General features: G+C 35.1%; 1 long non-coding RNA gene and 1 pseudogene across 1 annotated transcript; both read right to left on the bottom strand.

Moving 5' to 3' along the window:
- Window positions 1–4,615: 4,615 nt before the first annotated feature.
- LOC139953214 (uncharacterized) lies at window positions 4,616–12,922 on the bottom strand. Its single transcript, XR_011787953.1, has 4 exons — window positions 12,755–12,922; window positions 11,934–12,157; window positions 11,333–11,544; window positions 4,616–10,944 (listed from the first exon to the last, which is right to left on the bottom strand). It is a non-coding gene; the product is annotated as an uncharacterized lncRNA (long non-coding RNA).
- Window positions 12,923–13,580: 658 nt separating this feature from the next.
- Window positions 13,581–17,813, bottom strand: LOC139953213 (DNA-directed RNA polymerase I subunit RPA12-like; annotated as a pseudogene).
- Between the last annotated feature and the right edge of the window lie 243 nt (window positions 17,814–18,056).

Raw genomic sequence — 18,056 nt, 5'->3', positions numbered from 1 at the left:
CCTTCGGACCCTTTTGATGGAATGACTGTATATTACTCTTTCAAAGACAAACGGTGTATCGTCCTTGTAAACAAATTGTGTTTATTGACAAACAAATTGTACATACAAACATGTTCTGTGTATATATAAATGTACCTATTTATGAGTTATGATAATGTGTCGTTGGGGAAAACATGTTATTTATGGTATTGTTTGGAAAAGAAGACATTCTGATTAGAACTAGCATGCAAGAGGGAAAAACCAAACACATTTTCCAGCATGTAAACACATTGACGCTAATTTTGGTTGTATGTATCAAATAGAATCACTGTTTTCTTGGATATGACTTTATATCAGAGGGAAATATTTTACAGGAAAAAATTGTTCTAGTATAAACACAATTTGGGTCTTTTGATTGGGGATAGAGGTGTTTTGTTTTGTGGAGTGTAAATATATGTGTGCAATCAGAACTTGCCATTTAAAAGTATCATTATCATTTCCAAAATATGTAATTGATAATTAATATTGATCATCATTGGACTAGTAATAATATTGGTTAATTTTGGTGAATAATAGATTTCTTGGACATGGGTTGTACTTGTGGTCTGATTAATATAAGCTTTGCAAAATCCAAAGTTTATACTTGACATTTATTTAAGTAGCAGGTTAAAAATGTTTTGGGTTTTACGCATTCCTGGGAACAAAACAAACAATATCACTGTAGTGTTATACTTCCATCTTTTTGATCATTGTGTATTTAATGAACGAAATGCGCTTGGTAAATAGAAAATAAACATTCACAAACACGGATTGCAGCCCGTAAAAAAACCCAGTTTGTTTCTCTTGTTTTTATTTTATCATGTTGTCGCATGCTCTAAGGGAAGCCTCGTTGAATTTAGTTTGTAATGGGCCGAACTTTGTTAGAGTTTTGTAAACAATTATTTTCGTAAATTTATTATAGGCCATGAGCGCTCTACATGTAGTTCTTATACATAACTCTAAGCAGTTTTGTCAACTTAGAAAATGGCCGCCTGTGCGCATGCCGAGCGCGTATATAGGTCAGTGCGCCATCTAGTTCTTAAATATAACATTATGGTCTCATCAGGAAAATCTTGCAAGTCATGCATATCCAAAGGTCATGTCACGTGACGCGATATGGCTACGCTGATAATTAGCGTGGTGTACAAAGTAAATATGAATATGTATGAGGTTTCGTTGCGCGGTGGTAGTTTCCAGGTACAGCGCAGCGCTACGTCAGCTTATACATAGTTTTTACTGTACACGCACATAAGCCTAGCGATCATGACGTCATCCTATGGAACTCACCATTATAATTTCAAGCGGTGATGTTCAAAACTATTGAATGGTGAGACTGCTAGTCCTAGATTTTGATAAATACATATTCGTGAGTTGAACAATCCAGGGCATTGCGATCCATCTGGAGTAAATAAAAAAAAAGGAAGCACAGAAAATAAAATTGAAAATTGCGCCACTTCAAACTAAAAGTTGACATTTGGTAAACTTTGAAAAATAACGTACGCCCCCAAAATATTTCGCTCGAAAAAAATTGCCTTGTGAACTTTTCGCTCGAAAAAAATCATAAGGCTATATTTGATAAAAAAGCTGGACTTTATCCCTGATATTTTTCAAGTTTCGCCCAATTCTTTCAAGTAAAAAACAAAGTAACACCTTCTTTAAGTATTGCTTGAAATATTATTATTGGCTTCTATTCAATAAAAAAAGGCTTCAGAAAAGCCTACTGCATCATGACGAGCACAACATCGCACCTTAACAAAAAAAATAGGCAATTGATAAAAGTGCTGGCCTCACCCCCTATGATTCTTTCAAATTTCGTCCAATAAAAGGATACCGTTCGTACTACGGTCACGCACATGCACATCGAGTAAGGCATGCTGGGAAAAGATGGCGATATCAATCACCCCTGGGAACGAGGTTGATGCACCCCTTAACTCCTCGCGGCCATTTTGTTTCTGAGCGCGGGCATCGTGTGTTCAAGGCGATTGCTCAAAGTGTGTGTGGAGGAAAAGCAGATTTTCTGTAACATTTTACACATCAAAATTTAACAACTTCCACGATGATAACACCACGGATGTTCATAGAATCTTCTTAATCAGGTAAGTGATTCATGTGTTGATGCAAAATTGAGGGGGTTATAAATAAGACAAGATTGTCTCGGGCAATACAGTCAAACTATTGTCAGCTAAATGTCATAATATAACCCAAGACAAATCGAAGAAACATAGATTGTGTTAAAATTGATTAAACCACTGAATTCTCGCTCAATACAAGTGAGGAAAATATTGTTAGGGACGGATATTTTTGTTGAAACATTGACCCACATCGATTTTGCTGATGAATTCTAACACTTTGCACTACACGTTTTTTGTTTCTCCAATTCCTTCAAAGTTCAATGCAAGTGTTTAGAGTAAATTCACAGGGCGCATATATTTTTCTTTGAATTGTTTTCTTGTGTGTTGGGAATTAGATTTGACGACATGAGGTACTGTACATGTCATGTATATGTTGAGACAATTTAAAGGCCCCCTGAACGTGCTGTCCTGAAGTAAAATTTCCCAATGCCTTATACTTTCTATATCCCCTCATTATGTATGAACACTAATTTACATCCATACTCTAAATATAATTTTGTTCTTTTTCAGAGTACGTGGAATCTGAATGTTTCCCTTTCATCAGAAGTGTATGCTGCCTCTCCCTACATCTCAGCAGTCTTTCCAGCCACAACAGCAGTCACTGAGTACGAGCCTCAACCGTTCTGTAAGGCAACCAAAATGTATATTTCTATTACTAGCTGTAGGGCCAACATAATTTATACCAACACATTTGCCCAACCTTCTCTCGTACTTTTTTTTTCTCCTAAGACCCACATTATTTATGACTTCTTTTTTTTTGTGGGGCCTCCGAAGAATCCATTAAATTTCTATTAAAAACTTTTATTTAGGTGAGCCCTTCTTCTCGATGAAATGTTCATACTTTTCCCTCAATAGCCAAACATAATGCCTGTATTACAGGCTAAGCATCGTCAATTCGATACTAAACTACCCTTGAGGTCATTACCTAATATTGTGAATGAGCATTTTTTGAGTTTTGCAACTGATTCTAGTTCATCAAAAGGAACGATTACACTGTATTTCTGTACTTGCAAACATGGAATTACTGTTCATGAATAATAAGTAACTCTACCGCCCCCCCCCCCCCACACCCCCAGGATGTTGAGAGAAAAAAATTAGCTTTATAATTTTGAATGCATCCTATTAAATAGGTGTACTTTGTAGTTACTCCAAAAATTAATTACCATGAAAACGATAGAGCACTGGCCATGTTGATGTTTAAACAATGTTGTTGGAAAAACACCCTTTAAAGTAAAATGTAGTTTTAGGGAAAGTGGTAATTTTTTCACAAAATTTAATCTGAGAAAGGCTTCAGGCATGACGCCTTTCTCATGCATCTATCTGAAAGCACACACTTTTATGCATGGAATGTAGATTTCCTTTCATATTTTGTTTTCAACTTTGATGACCATTTGAGCCAAAACTTTCACTTGTTTGTTATTTATGCATTTATTGAGGCACACCAAGTGATGAGACAGGTGTTTGATAATTACCAAAAGTATCCCCAATCTTTATTATTTCCTTAAAGTTACTTTTAATTAGTTCATTAACACCTAGAAGGGGAGTAGGGGATCACCAAAGCCGTTCATAGAACCAATAATTTTCCAAATATTATGATTCATCAGAAAATAATAAGCAAACCAGACTAAATTGTTTATTTGAATTTTCAAGACTTTATTTGAACAAACTCATGTTTTCCAAAGAAAGAAAACAAAAACAGCAGTTAGTGCATCCACACTGTTAGACATTAACCCCCACCCACCCCTACCTCAAGAGCTTGATTATGACTAAGATGTATGTTATGTTTCCGGAACGTTTTAATTAAAACAATTTTTGTTTTGGGGTGCTTTTGCACTCCTGTTGCTTCCTTACTATTCATTTTGATAGTTGCTTAAATTGATGGTTAGAAATGTGCCAGTTGATGTAAAATTACTTAAACCTCATTGAAGTTATTTCAAAATGTCTTTTTTATTAATGCACTTGTCAAGTGCCACAATTCAAAAATTGTATTTGTAAAATCAAATACAGCTTTCAATTCATACTTGTCTTTATTAAAAGTATTGAAATGTGTATAGTTTCAAAATTCAACTTAAACCCCCCAAACCAGTTAAGAATTTATCCTAGAAGAAACATCAGCTGGCAAATGACAACCATAGCTAAGAAATATAAATGATCAACCAAGGAAGAAATGTAACCTGTTTTTTCCAAAAGGAGTTCACATGGCTAAAAAAAAACTAGTCTAATGAAAACATAAATTAACTATTTGGTTTCCACAAACTTGTAAAATAATTGTTTGTGCTTTTTCAGAATATTCCAAGAATCAAAGCGTTTTATTTGTTTATTCTCAAACAAATCTAATTAAATTTGACTCCTTTATGGTTTACAGGTTGCATTTCTTACTTATAAAGAAGGTACAACATTGGTATTCATATACTGCATATAGAGTGCCCAAATTTGGACACAAAAATCATTATCTAAAACTTGCAGCGTTTCAAAACAAATTTCTTTATTGATTGTTTATCTCAAAACAGTTTTTATATCAAGTGGACATTAGATGAATGTTTACTTGCATGCTTACCAAAATTTACAATAGCGTAACTACCAATGTTGTATCTTCTGTAAAGGCCGCATCTTATAGCTTGTTCCGTGACTTTATAATCTCAATCTTGGAAAGTTTTTGAAGTCAAAAATTGCCAATTCCACAAAGGGACACAGAGAGTCAAAAATTACTAAGTGTTTTTATAAAAAAATGACTAAGTCCAAAAAAAGACTAAGTACAAACATTGACTATGAGTTTCTGCTCAAAAAATTACTAAGTACAAACAATGGCTAGTGTTTTGGTCAAAAAATGACTAAGTCCACAAAAGGACTCAGAAAGTCAATAATTACTAAGTGTTTTTGTCAAAAATGACCAAGTCCAAAAAAAGACTAAGTACAAACATTGACTATGAGTTTCTGCTCAAAAAATTACTAAGTACAAACAATGGCTAGTTTTTTTTGGTCAAAAAATGACTAAGTCCACAATGGAACTCCATTTTATTGTTATTTAAAGTCACAACAAGCTATAAGACGATACCTTTAATAAGGGGCTGCATTCCATTTTGATGTACCTAGCAATATAATCTTATGGTAATTTGAATTTGACGCCTTGTATTAAGTGTCTTATGCAAATTTCTACTTGATTACATGTTGGTGTACATTACTTTGGGATACAGTCTCTTCTGCACCCCTATAGGGGGTGCACTTGGTTGATCATGATTTTAATAATAGGGGGGGTAGGGCCAAACTTTTTACGCAGTTAATTTCGAACCGTACAACGGCACGAGAATTTTTTTTGGCTGACTTAGTCTATATAAAAAAGGCGTTTTTTAAGGGATTTTTTTGATTTTTTTAAGCACCACTGAACTGTAGAAGCAGCAGAGTTGCGCAAACGTGTGTGCCGATCGGTGTGGCCAACTACTATTTAGAAAGTGAAGCGACTAAATGATCTAAGTATTAATGGAAGGAAAGCATTTTATTAAGTTAAATCAAGTTAATGTTTCATTGATAGTCTGTTTTACCAATGTCCTACCTTACATGATTGACAAACTAAAAAGATTGTTTTTTAAAAGTCCGAAGCCAAAAACAAACTTAAGATTTTTTTTCCAAAGTCCAAAACAAAAGTCGGAAAGGATTCTGTTGCCCGTTAAAATGTTTGATGAATCTGAATCAAGTGTACCATCGGACGTCTCCCCCTGTTCGGGCAAACACGTCGCTAAGTTCTTGGAGACAAGTTTCAAGTTCGAATTTTGGTTGAAGTGTAAAAGGATGCTTCCACTCCGTCACCGATTGAGTCCTGTACCATCAGAATAACGAAGACTTCAACACAGATGATGATGCGCTGATCAGAGAAACAAGATTCCAACATGGCGGCTGAACTTGAACAATTTTGTGAATTTTTGTGACAAGCACAAAAAACAGAACTAAAATACGCATGTTCTTTTCAATATTAACAGCATACTCAGGAATGTATTGGTTTCACTTGCATTAGAAGTACTACACTTCTTCATAAATTTTGTTTCAAATCAATCATAAGTTTTGGATTTGTTAAAACATCGCAACATTTTAACAGTGTGTGTGATTACACGTTCAAACAAAGTCAAATTTCAAAGTCAAAAGTGAGGTTGTACACAAACATCAAATTTGCATCTTCATTGCATTGAGTATCGTTACAGGAGATATTGTAGATGACATTGGGTTTATGGAGGATAACTAGACTGAGAAAAAAACCTAACAAAAAACAACCTAATCTATCTCTAAACAAAATCTAAACTCCTAAGTACAACAAAGTTTCAAATCCTACGGAACTACAAATTGTTAATGAAGTCCCAATAAAGTATTGAACATCTAGGATCAACAACTACTCCTACTGATTAACTTCATGTAAACCTGCAAACCAACAACTGCATGCTAATGTTTTCGCACCAATTTTAAATTACAATGTTTTTGCATAAAAATGAGTCCGACGTCGATGTCAGAAAATTAAGGTTTTATCAGTGACGATAGATAAGATCCTAAGTACAACAAAGTTTCAAATCCTACGGAACTACAAATTGCTGATGAAGTCCCAATAAAGTATTGAACATCTAGGATCAACAACTACTCCTACTGATTAACTACATGTAAATATGCAAACCAACAACTGCATACTAATGATTTCGTACCAATTATAAAGTACAATGTTTTTGCATAAAACTGAGTCTGACTTCGATGTCGGAAAATTAAGGTTTTATTATTAAGTGACGATAAAATCGCTGAAAACTTGGTGTATTTTCCATCTAGAAAGACACCTGTGATTCTGCAAACAGTGCATGACTAAAGTAACAAAGTGAGGTCTTATTTAGAATACCTATTCCTGCTGTGTCTTTTTGGCATAATATTCATAACAAAATCAAGCTAACTAATTTAGTTATTTATTTAATAATTCTACACTAATACTGGACTAGTGTGTATGCTTCCTATATCTACCTAGCCATGTGACAAATTACTGTTTGTTCTGAGGTTATTTAACTGAATAAGTCTACACTAGTACTGCTAACACGCTAATAAACACCTAGTTTGATCCATTGTACACTGCGCTGTTGTACATGTTGAGACATTCTCATGTTTACCATAAAAAAATTAAAATAATTGATGGACATCGCACAAATTTGTTTTGTTTCAAAGAGATCTTAACAAACACAGGTTGCATTTGTTCCCAACAGTTCTACAGGTTTATCTTAAACTTGCCTACTCTTTTCAGAACCTGTCAAAATATTAACGACCAAGTGTCTCTGTCACTTTAACAGCCTAAATAACTAAAACTTCAACCCAGATGATGATGTGCTGATCAGAGAAACAAGATTCCAACATTGCGGCTAAACAAATTTTGTGAGGTTTTGTAAACCGCCCGAGTGTCGTCACCATGTTCAGCTGGAAAAAGGTTAACCAGTTGTAAAAACTGTTCACAATTATCAATAATTAATACCCTGAAGGATTGAAAACACCTACTGCAGCTAAATTACTACGTTTATGAAAAATGTATACAAATCATGCACACCACAGTGGCAAAATTTGTTAAAAAAGCAATATCTATTGATCAACATCATTTATAAATCATTTCCTCAACTGATTATCGTTAATATACCTACTGTAGAATCTGTCATAAAGCTGACCACTCAAAACCTACAATGAACAACCTAGTTAATTGGTCACTGAAATAGACCAATAGTTAACGTCATAGACTGAATATTGTTAACCAGTTCAACTATTCTAACTTACGAAGGAGTGTACATACAACCTACTGTGGCTGAGAATTAAAACGGTCACAATTACCTAATGCACAACAGCATCTTTCTAAGCGACCATGTTTCTTCTACAATAAAGGACCCTGTTAACTTCCTACACAATCCCAATGTCATCTTTGATATCTCCTTTTGATACAGTCAAAACTTCTTTACACAAGTGAAACCAATGTAAAAGCCTGAGTACCTGATTGAAATGTGAATAGCCATGTTCAGAATCTCGTTTCTCCGACCCTCGCACCAACATCTGGGTAGAAGTCTCCGTCATCCGTCAAGTTCAGAGGCTCCCTCAGATCAGAAGAGGATGTCCAGTGTAGAGAAGTTGCTCAAAAAGCAGACCCGCTTACACAGGAACAGTATAGAGAGACGGGTACCAACTTAGGATAACAAAATGATCAGGTAAAAAATGTGCAAAAAAGTGCAATGGTCCTCAGTCCTTGACACTTTTGATACAGGCCCCCAAAGACTTCAACAGGCAACCAAATCCTTTCTTTCTTAGGTTTCGTTTTTTTGTCGGAGATCGAGAAAGTTGAAATAGTTTGTCAATCATGTAAGGTAGGACACCGGTAAGACAGACTACCAGCGCCACATTAACAAGATTTCACTTAATAAAATGCTTACCCAACCATTAACTCTTGGATCATTAGGTCGTCACACTTTCCAGATAGTAGTTGGCCACACCGACCGGCACACACGTTTGCACAACTCTGCTGCTTCTACAGTTCAGTGGTGCTTTCTACAGCATTTAATGAATGGTAACCAATTATTTTACAACATATTTTTTCAAATTATAAAAACAGCCAAGTACAACATTTACTATCCTTGAGTTGAAATAAAAGTTAATATTTCTGAAATTAGGTTTTTTTTTTGTATCAGCTGATGCAAAAAAAAAATCAATAAAATTTAAAACTGTTTATTATTACTGTCACAGCAATGTAAAGAAGAAGAAAAAACATGTTCAAATGAAGTTTGTGACTGTTTTGTAAAAAATATTGTACTTTTTAATCAATTTTATTTTGAGTTTGGACAGGTGTGCATCACACTTATCCAAACACATCATACCTAAAATGAATAAATTTGGTTAACTTGATGACGTACTCGTATTTCATTTTGAGTTTGGACAGGTGTGCATGACACTTATCCAAACATGTCGTATCAAAAAGGAATAAATTTAGTTAAAATGATGACGTACTTGTATGTCATGAAGATTGGTCCCAAGAACACAACTTTAGGATGTGTTCCGCTTGGATTAGTTCTTGAGTGCATGTTGTACTTGGCGTCACAATCATCAAAGTCTTAATATAGAACCAGAGGCATTCCCACAATTTGAGTCACAAGCAAATTTTACAGAAATTTGTGTTTTCCTAATTTTCCCAACTTGGGAAAATCTAGAAAAGAAGACTTTTTAAAGTGAGCAAAGTTTTTAAAAAAAAATTGCCAAGAGAGTTTTGGAGAAAAAAATATATTTTAAATTCGCATTTTGGAAAGTAAAGTCAAACGTTCTATATAAAAAATTAATGCATTTTGTACGAAGTATTGTGAACTCGTTTCGTGGGGATGTCTCGATAAAATGTATTAAAGACACTGGACACTATTGGTATCTGTCAAAGACTTGTCTTCACAGTTGATGTTTCTCAACATATGCATAAAATAACAAACCTGTGAAAATTTGAGCTTAATCGATCGTCAAAATTCTTGTCGCACCATGGTCACACAAAGTTGTGTGCTCCCAGATGCTGGATTTTGAGACCTCAAATTCTAAATCTGAGGTCTCAAAATCAAATTCATGGGAAATTACTTCTTTCTCGAAAACTAAGTCACTCCAGAGAGAGCTGTTTCTCAAAATGTTTTATACTATCAACCTCTCCTCATAACTCGTTACAAAGAAAGGTTTTATGATAATATTTATTTTGAGTAATAACCAAGTGTCCACTGCCTTTAAGACAATATATGTAAAATACAGAAATATTATGCCTCGTTCGCTCTTAAAATCAATCAATCAACCCACCCCAGGGGTAAGGGGAGGACCAATCAATAACAACAATTCATGAAGGTAAAAACTGAAATTTTAGATACTCTTTTTTGAAACTAAGTTTTAGATACTTGTTTTATACAAATAATGAATGTTTTTGAGTGCAATGGTGCGAATACGTTCATTAGTTGAAAGATGGAATGTTCTATTCATCGAAGCGGAGCCAAGTTGAATGGAACATTCCATCTTTTAATGAATGAACATATTTGCACCCTTGCACGAATGAAAAACATTCATTATTTGTTTTATATAACATTCAAGTAGATCTTTGTCATTTTGATTGGAAGATACAATTTTCACAACAAACAAAGCGTAGGCCTACAATTTCTAATTGTGAAATTACATCCGTTTCTTTTGGGTCGGCCTGTTTGACAATGTGTGTTCTGTACAGCTATTTTGGGATACGCAGACGCCAATCGCTATTAATGTGCCTTGCGGTAACACTGCTGCGTTACCAAAGACACGTACAATAGTACCTTTCGGATGGAACAAAAATGCACGCTGAGTGACTTTAGCATGCAATAGTAATTTTATTTGCCAACACACGACGGTCAATCCTCAAATCAAATGGCAAGGATCTGCTTGGGTGTTATATAACACAAACAAATGTAAGCAACACTGACAGTTTAAAAACACCTTTACCACAGTTCGGCCATTTTGTCTGGTTCCCTTGTACCGATCGAGACCCGATCGAAACTCTCAAAGTTTGAAAATAGGAACCAGACTAAATTTTGATGTCATTTTGTTTCTAGAGACAATCTTGATGGCACTGTCAGTGATAAAGGATCCTTATCTTATTTAAGTACCCATACTGGGATGGCATCTCTCTAGCATCAGGTGGTCGTCGTCGTCGGTGGTGATTTCATCTCCTTGTTCCAGTGAGCTCTTGCCTTGAGTTCCTCTCAGTGTAGACTGATCCAAAGATGTTGATTCTCTTCAGGAGTACTCAATCTCCTGATGCCTGTAAATCCAAAAAAAGAACAATAATAAAAAAATTACTTTTACATAAAAAATGAACCTTTGAATCTAACCATCTTGGGGTCGATTTCACAAAGAGTTAGAAAGATGAATACGTTGAAAGTTTCAGCAAAAACGGTTACTTGATTCTACTTGCTGAGAAAACAGAAAGAAGCAAACCCTGTCACAGTAGCGATGAATCCATCCGAGGTAAAGATTTCGATACAACAAATTGCGTTTGCTTTTTTTCCCAAACATGTAAAAAAAAATCGACCAGGGGTTTCCTTACGGGTGGCGAACCCTTTGTCACTGAATTTTTGCTCTTCTGTTTTCAGAGTTAAAAATATTAAACCAAATATTTGGGGGCTTGTTTTTCAAAACTTATAAATTACCTTATATGAAGTGGCGCAATTTTCACGGAATAAGGACAGTCAAAAATACAGCCTCTTGATCAGTAAGACATCTCTCTGGCATCAGGTCGTCGTCGTCATCGTCGGTGTTGATTTCATCTCCTTGTTCTAGTGAGCTCTTGCCTTGAGTTCCTCTCAGTGTAGACTGATCCAAAGATGTTGATTCTCTTCAGGAGTACTCAATCTCCTGATGCCTGTAAATCCAAAAAAAGAACATTAAAAAAAAAATTACTTTTACATAAAAAATGAACCTTTGAACCTAACCATCCTGGGGTCGATTTCACAAAGAGTTAGAAAGATGAATACCTTGAAAGTTTCAGCAAAAAAGGTTAATTGGTTCTACTTGCTGAGAAAACAGAAAGAAGCAAACCCTGTCCAAGTAGCGATGAATCCATCCGAGGTAAAGATTTCGATACTACAAATTATGTTTGCTTTTTTTCCCAAACATGTAAAAAAAAAATCGGCCAGGGGTTTCCTTGCGGGTGGCGAACCCTTTGTCACTGAATTTTTTCTCTTCTGTTTTCAGAGTTAAAAATATAAAACCAAATATTTGGGGGCTTGTTTTTCAAAACTTATAAATTACCTTATATGAAGTGGTGCAATTTTCAATGAATAAGCACAGTCAAAAAATCAGCCTCCTCATCAGTAAGACATCTCTCTGGCATCAGGTCGTCATTGTCGTCGTCGTCGTCATCGTCGGTGTTGTTTTCATCTCCTTGTTCCAGTGAGCTCTTGCCTTGAGTTCCTCTCAGTGTAGACAGATCTGAAGATGTTGATTCTCTTCAGGAGTACTCAATCTTTTGATGCCTGTAAATCCAAAAATAAATAAATATAAAATTACTTTTACATAAAAAATGAACCTTTGAATCTAACCATCCTGGGGTCGATTTCACAAAGAGTTAGAAAGATGAAGTAAAACAGTGAAAGTTTCAGCAAAAAAGGTTAATTGGTTCTACTTGCTGAGAAAACAAAAAGAAGCAAACCCTGTCACAGTAGTGATGAATCCATCTGAGGTAAAGATTTCGATACATCAACAAATTATGTTTGCTTTTTTCCCAAACATGTAAAACAAATTGGCAAGGGGTTTCCCTACGGACACGAACCCTTTGTCACTGATTTTTGCTCCTCCGTTATCACAGGAAAAATATAAAACCTCTGAAATAAAACGAACCTTTTTGTACATCAAAATTTTTGGAGGGGTTTAAGTTATTTTTCAAAACTTACCAAATGTCAACTTCAATTTGAAGTGGCGAAATTTTTCAGTCAAACACGATTAAAAAATCGGCCAGGGGTTTCCTTACGGGTGGCGAACCCTTTGTCACTGAATTTTTGCTCTTCTGTTTTCAGAGTTAAAAATATTAATCCAAATATTTGGGGGCTTGTTTTTCAAAACTTATAAATTACCTTATATGAAGTGGCGCAATTTTCAATGAATAAGCACAGTCAAAAAATCGGCCTCCTCATCAGTAAGACATCTCTTTGGCATCAGGTCGTCGTTGGTGTTGATTTCATCTCCTTGTTCCAGTGAGCTCTTGCCTTGAGTTCCTCTCAGTGAAGACCGATCCGAAGATGTTGATTCTCTTCAGGAGTACTCAATCTCTTGATGCCTGTAAATAAATAAATAAATAAATATAAAAATACTTTTACATAAAAACTGAACCTTGGACCCTAACCATCCTGGGGTCGATTTCACAAATGGTTAGAAAAAGATGAAATAAAACAGTGAATGTTTCAGCAAAATAGGTTAATTGGTTCCACTTGCTCAGAAAACAGAAAGAAGCAAAACCCTGTCACAGTAGCGATGAATCCATCCAAGATAAAGATTGCGATACATCAACAAATTAGGTTTGCTTTTTTTCCCAAACATTTAAAATAAATTGGCCAGGCGTTTCCTTACGGACCGAACTCTTTGTAACTGATTTTTGCTCTCGGTTTTCACAGGTAAAATATAAAACCTTTGAAATAAAACAAACCTATTTGTATATCAAAATATTTGGAAGGGTTTGTTATTTTTCCAAATTTACCAAATGTCAACTTTCAAGTCAAGTGGCGCAACTTTCAATCAAACATGGTTTAAAAAATCGGCCAGGGGTTTCCTTACGGGTGGCGAACCCTTTATCACTGAATTTATGCTCTTCTGTTTTCAGAGTTAAAAATATAAAACCAAATATTTGGGGGCTTGTTTTTCAAAACTTATAAATCACCTTATTTTTCAATGAATAAACACAGTCAAAAAATCCGCCTCCTCATCAGTAAGACATCTCTCTGGCATCAGGTCGTCAGTGTTGTCGTTGTCACCGGTGGTGATTTCATCTCCTTGTTCCAGTGAGCTCTTGCCTTGAGTTCCTCTCAGTGTAGACCGATCCGAAGATGTTGATTCTCTTCAGGAGTACTCAATCTCTTGATGCCTGTAAATAAAAAAAATAAAAATAACAAATTACATAAAAAATAACAAGTTACATAAAAAATGAACCTTTGACCCTAACCATCCTGGGGTCGATTTCACAAAGAGTTAGAACAGGTTCTATATTAGGACTAGTCCCAGGAGACATTTAAAACTTAAGGCTAACAATCCCAAGTTAGACGAGTAACTTGAGATAAGACTAGTCTTAACTCTTTGTGAAATCCACCGCAGATCCTTAAAGATCCAATTGCATGTTTTGTTTGTTTCTGTTTTGCTGATTGCTGCACTTGTAACCATATTGTGCTTTCTACACATGTCATGTAAACAGTGAATTTCTCCTTGTACTAATCCTCATATAGCACTGAAATCCGTAATTCAGTGACAGTCGTTGCTCTTCAACAATTTTACCCCTACTCACTAGGCCATTTACTTCATTCATCAAACCAACTCAGCTCCCTTGGGAATAAACTGCCTGTGCAGCCAAGCTAAATAAATCACAAAAACCATCTCTGCCCTCACAGGTACCTACTAACCCCTGTGCAATCTATGGAAACTGTATGATAAACCTGAAAGGGTCTACAAGCCTAAAGCCCGGTTCATACTTCCTGTGAATGCGAAGCAAATTTTGTTGTCACTAACTTGCAACAGTTGAACTGTGTCACAACCCCTTCGAAACATTCCCTCAGAAAACAGGGCTGTGTTGCCAAAATTCACTGTGCATTTGCAGGAAGAATGAACCAGGCTTAAGTAGTGATTAACTTACTTGCATGATGGGCAGAAATAGAAGACGGTTTGTCCTTCATCAGCTGATCGTGTTTGCCTGGTGTGGAAATGAAGTCCATCGTGACCGCACTTGGCACATGCCCTGTCAATCTGAAACAAGACCAGATACAAAAATGAAATTAAGAAGTGATGAAAAATAACCAAGCATTGAAAAAACAAATTTGTGATAAAGCGCCTAAGATGAAATAAAACTGTGAAAGTTTCAGCAAAATAGGTCTACTGGTTCTACTTGCTGAGAAAACAGAAAGAAGCAAAACACTGTCACAGTAGCGATGAATCCATCCGAGGTAAAGATTTCGATACATCAACAAGGTTTGCTTTTTTCCAAAACATTTCAAAAAAATTGGCCAGGGGTTTCCTTACGGGTGGCGAACCCTTTGCCACCGATTTTTTTCACAGGTAAAATATAAAACCTCTGAAATGAAACGAACCTATTCGTATATCAAAATATTTGGGGGGCTTACGTTATTTTTTAAAATTACCAAATGTCAATTTTTAATTTGAAGTGGCGCAATTTTCAATCAAACACAGTTAAAAAATTGGCCAGGGGTTTCCTCACGGGTGGCGAACCCTTTGTCACTGAATTTTTGCTCTTCTGTGTTCAGAGTTAAAAATACAAAACCAAATATTTGGAGGCTTGTTTTTCAAAACTTACCAAATGATAAATCATCTAATAAATATTAAGTGGCAAAATTTCCAACTAACAGTTAAAAAATTGGCCAGAGGTTTCCCTATGGGTGGTGAACCCATATCACTGAAGTTTGCTCTTCAGTGTTTAATATAAAACCTCTGAAATAATACAAAACTATTTCTAGCCAAATATTTGGGGAGGGGAGGGTAATTTTCAAAAATTACCAAATTATAAAAGAAATCGCCAGTTAAAATGAAGTGCTGGTACATTTTTCAATTAAACGCAGTTAAAACATTGGCCAGAGCTTTCCCCTACGGTTGGCAAACCTTGATCACTGATTTCTGAGAGGGATAAAACCTCTGAAATAAAATAACAAGTACAAACAAAGAAATTTGGGGTTGCTTTTTTTTTCAACATTTACGAAATGATAAACCACCTTTTATTCAAACCAAAATTGTGCATTTATCTTTCAAACAATTTCATAATATTGACCATATAGGTTCCCCTACAGGTAGCAAACACTTTACACTGATTTGTTTTTTTGTTTCTTTCCTGAAATAAAATAAAACGATAACCTAAATATTTTGGGGGTTATATTCTTCAAAAGAAACCATATGAAATAAATCACTGAATAAATTTCATCTATTGTGCATCTTTTTCATAAACCAATTTTAGAAATTGCCAGAGGTTTCGTTGTGGGTGGTGAACCCTTTTCACAGATTTTTTTTGTACACCTTTTTTTATTAATTCACAGTTAAATATAAATAATGAAACCTCTGAAAGAAAAAAATACAAACAAAATGTTTTGGTGGTTGTAGTATAGTCAAATAAACAACATAAAGTACGAACATTTCTGTACGTAAACATCAAGATATAAACCTAAACAATTTTGACATTTCCTAAGATAAGGCCGAGTAAAAAAAGAAACATGTTTAGCATCCGGGTTTCTCAAAAAAAGGGAAGGAGGAGGGGCTTTTTATTTTAAGATGGCCACCACTCTTTTTAAAATGTCAAATATCCATTTTTTTTTTCTACTGCTCAAACACACAATACATAAATGAAACGTATTGGTCAAGACATTCAGATTGTTTTAGCTGAGAACGTTTAAAAACACCCTTTAAAAAAAATTTGCGTAATTTTTTTTTTATGTGCATAAAAAAAATATAAAAAAAAGGTAAAAAATTAAAAAGGAGGCGGCATGTAAAAAGGAAGCAGGAGGGGACGCTAAAAACATGTTTTTTTTTAACTTGGCCTAAAACTCCAGTGTTTCACTCACCAGTGGTCCTAGGTCTTTCTGGCTGTAACCTTGTAACGACCGTCAACATTCTTGCAAGAGTTGAGACACAGGTAAGAATGATAGACCACACCATGTAATGCAGCTGTAATGAGAAGGAAGACAAAAAGTGACTTTTCATTCATTCAAAAATATGATGTCTGTGCTAATGATAGTGATATATGCGGTCACCACTGAGTGATACAAAGATAAAAAAATTCACTGATAATATTAATAAACACAACTTTACACAAGTGTTACATTTTGTTAACAAATCTGTGAATGAAAGGAAGGTTATTTTAACTTGTCTTGGTTGATTTTGAAATCATGAGTGCCCGGCACCGGCAGGTTGCACAGCACAGACCATGCCTCATCATAAGATTTGAAAATCTGAAACATTCATTTCCAAAAAAGTAAGTCAGACAGTCAATGGGGATAACTTTCCGTATGGCGCCATCACTTTTTCACTCATTTTTACAAACAAAGAGATATCTCATTGAGGTAAATTAGATACTATAATATTTCATATCGAATGAAAAAGTGGTTGTGCCAAGGGTATTTCTTTTAGGTTTTTTTACCACAATTAAAAAAGATTATTTATTTATTTTGTATATATATTTTTATAAATTATAACATGACTAAACAACAGCAGATGAGCCACCGGGATGCAATTATTACAAAGGATGATATAAAAGGCAATCATTAATCTTACAGACAGGCCTAGTAGTAAGTAGGCCGATTAATGTAAATTACAAAATTAATATTGAAAACGGAAAAGTTTCCGTATGGCGCCACCACTTTTTCATTCGAAATAAAATAATATAGTATCTAATTTACCTGATTGATATATCCCTTTTTGTAAAAATGAGTGAAAAAGTGGTGGCGCCATACGGAAAGTTATCCTTGAAAACTATGTCTACTATTTATTTATTAATATTTTGTTTTATATTTTATAGTTATACTAAAAAAATATTCAACTTTTTTTGTAAACTACAAATTATCAGTCACATGTCATTTACATCATCAGAGTCAAAGTCATTGAGCTGAATTTGCATTAATGTATTTAATATAATATTCAAAGTATGTTGCGATCATCCAACCCCCCTCATGCAACCCCCCTAGATATAGATACGTCCCGACCCCGCCTACCCATTTTACAAATAACGCACAAGTCCAGGGGACCATCGCACACAACTTTACAAGCTCCGGTTTCCACAAGAAATACATTAATTCTAAACTTACTTTTTGCATTTACTTTGTGAGGATAAGTCTTGCATTTCATAACTACCGTTCCTTTTTCAGGAAACGGTAAAATGGAGCCAAATTGCGGGCAAAATTCTCTTGAAGAAGCAGATGACTCCTCTCCGTCCATGTTTTTGAGAAATTTTAATCCAGCGTGCGTTTCTGAATGGGCCGCACGTGATTTATCAAGCTGGACTTCATCCGATGATTCAGCGTTGAATTTGGTTTAGGGTATCTGACTAGGTATAAAAATAGGAATCGCGTCCTCTGTTGAGGCATAATAACCAACACGACGTATGAAGCTAAACCACGGATGGTTGTGATTACGCATACGCAAGTTGTGATTAGTCTCTTCATGGTCTCTTGCAGTCTT

Source organism: Asterias amurensis, chromosome 21 (genome assembly GCF_032118995.1).
Source record: "Asterias amurensis chromosome 21, ASM3211899v1".
Classification (NCBI taxonomy): Eukaryota; Metazoa; Echinodermata; class Asteroidea; order Forcipulatida; family Asteriidae; genus Asterias; species Asterias amurensis.
This window is presented reverse-complemented; position numbering and strand designations above follow the sequence as displayed.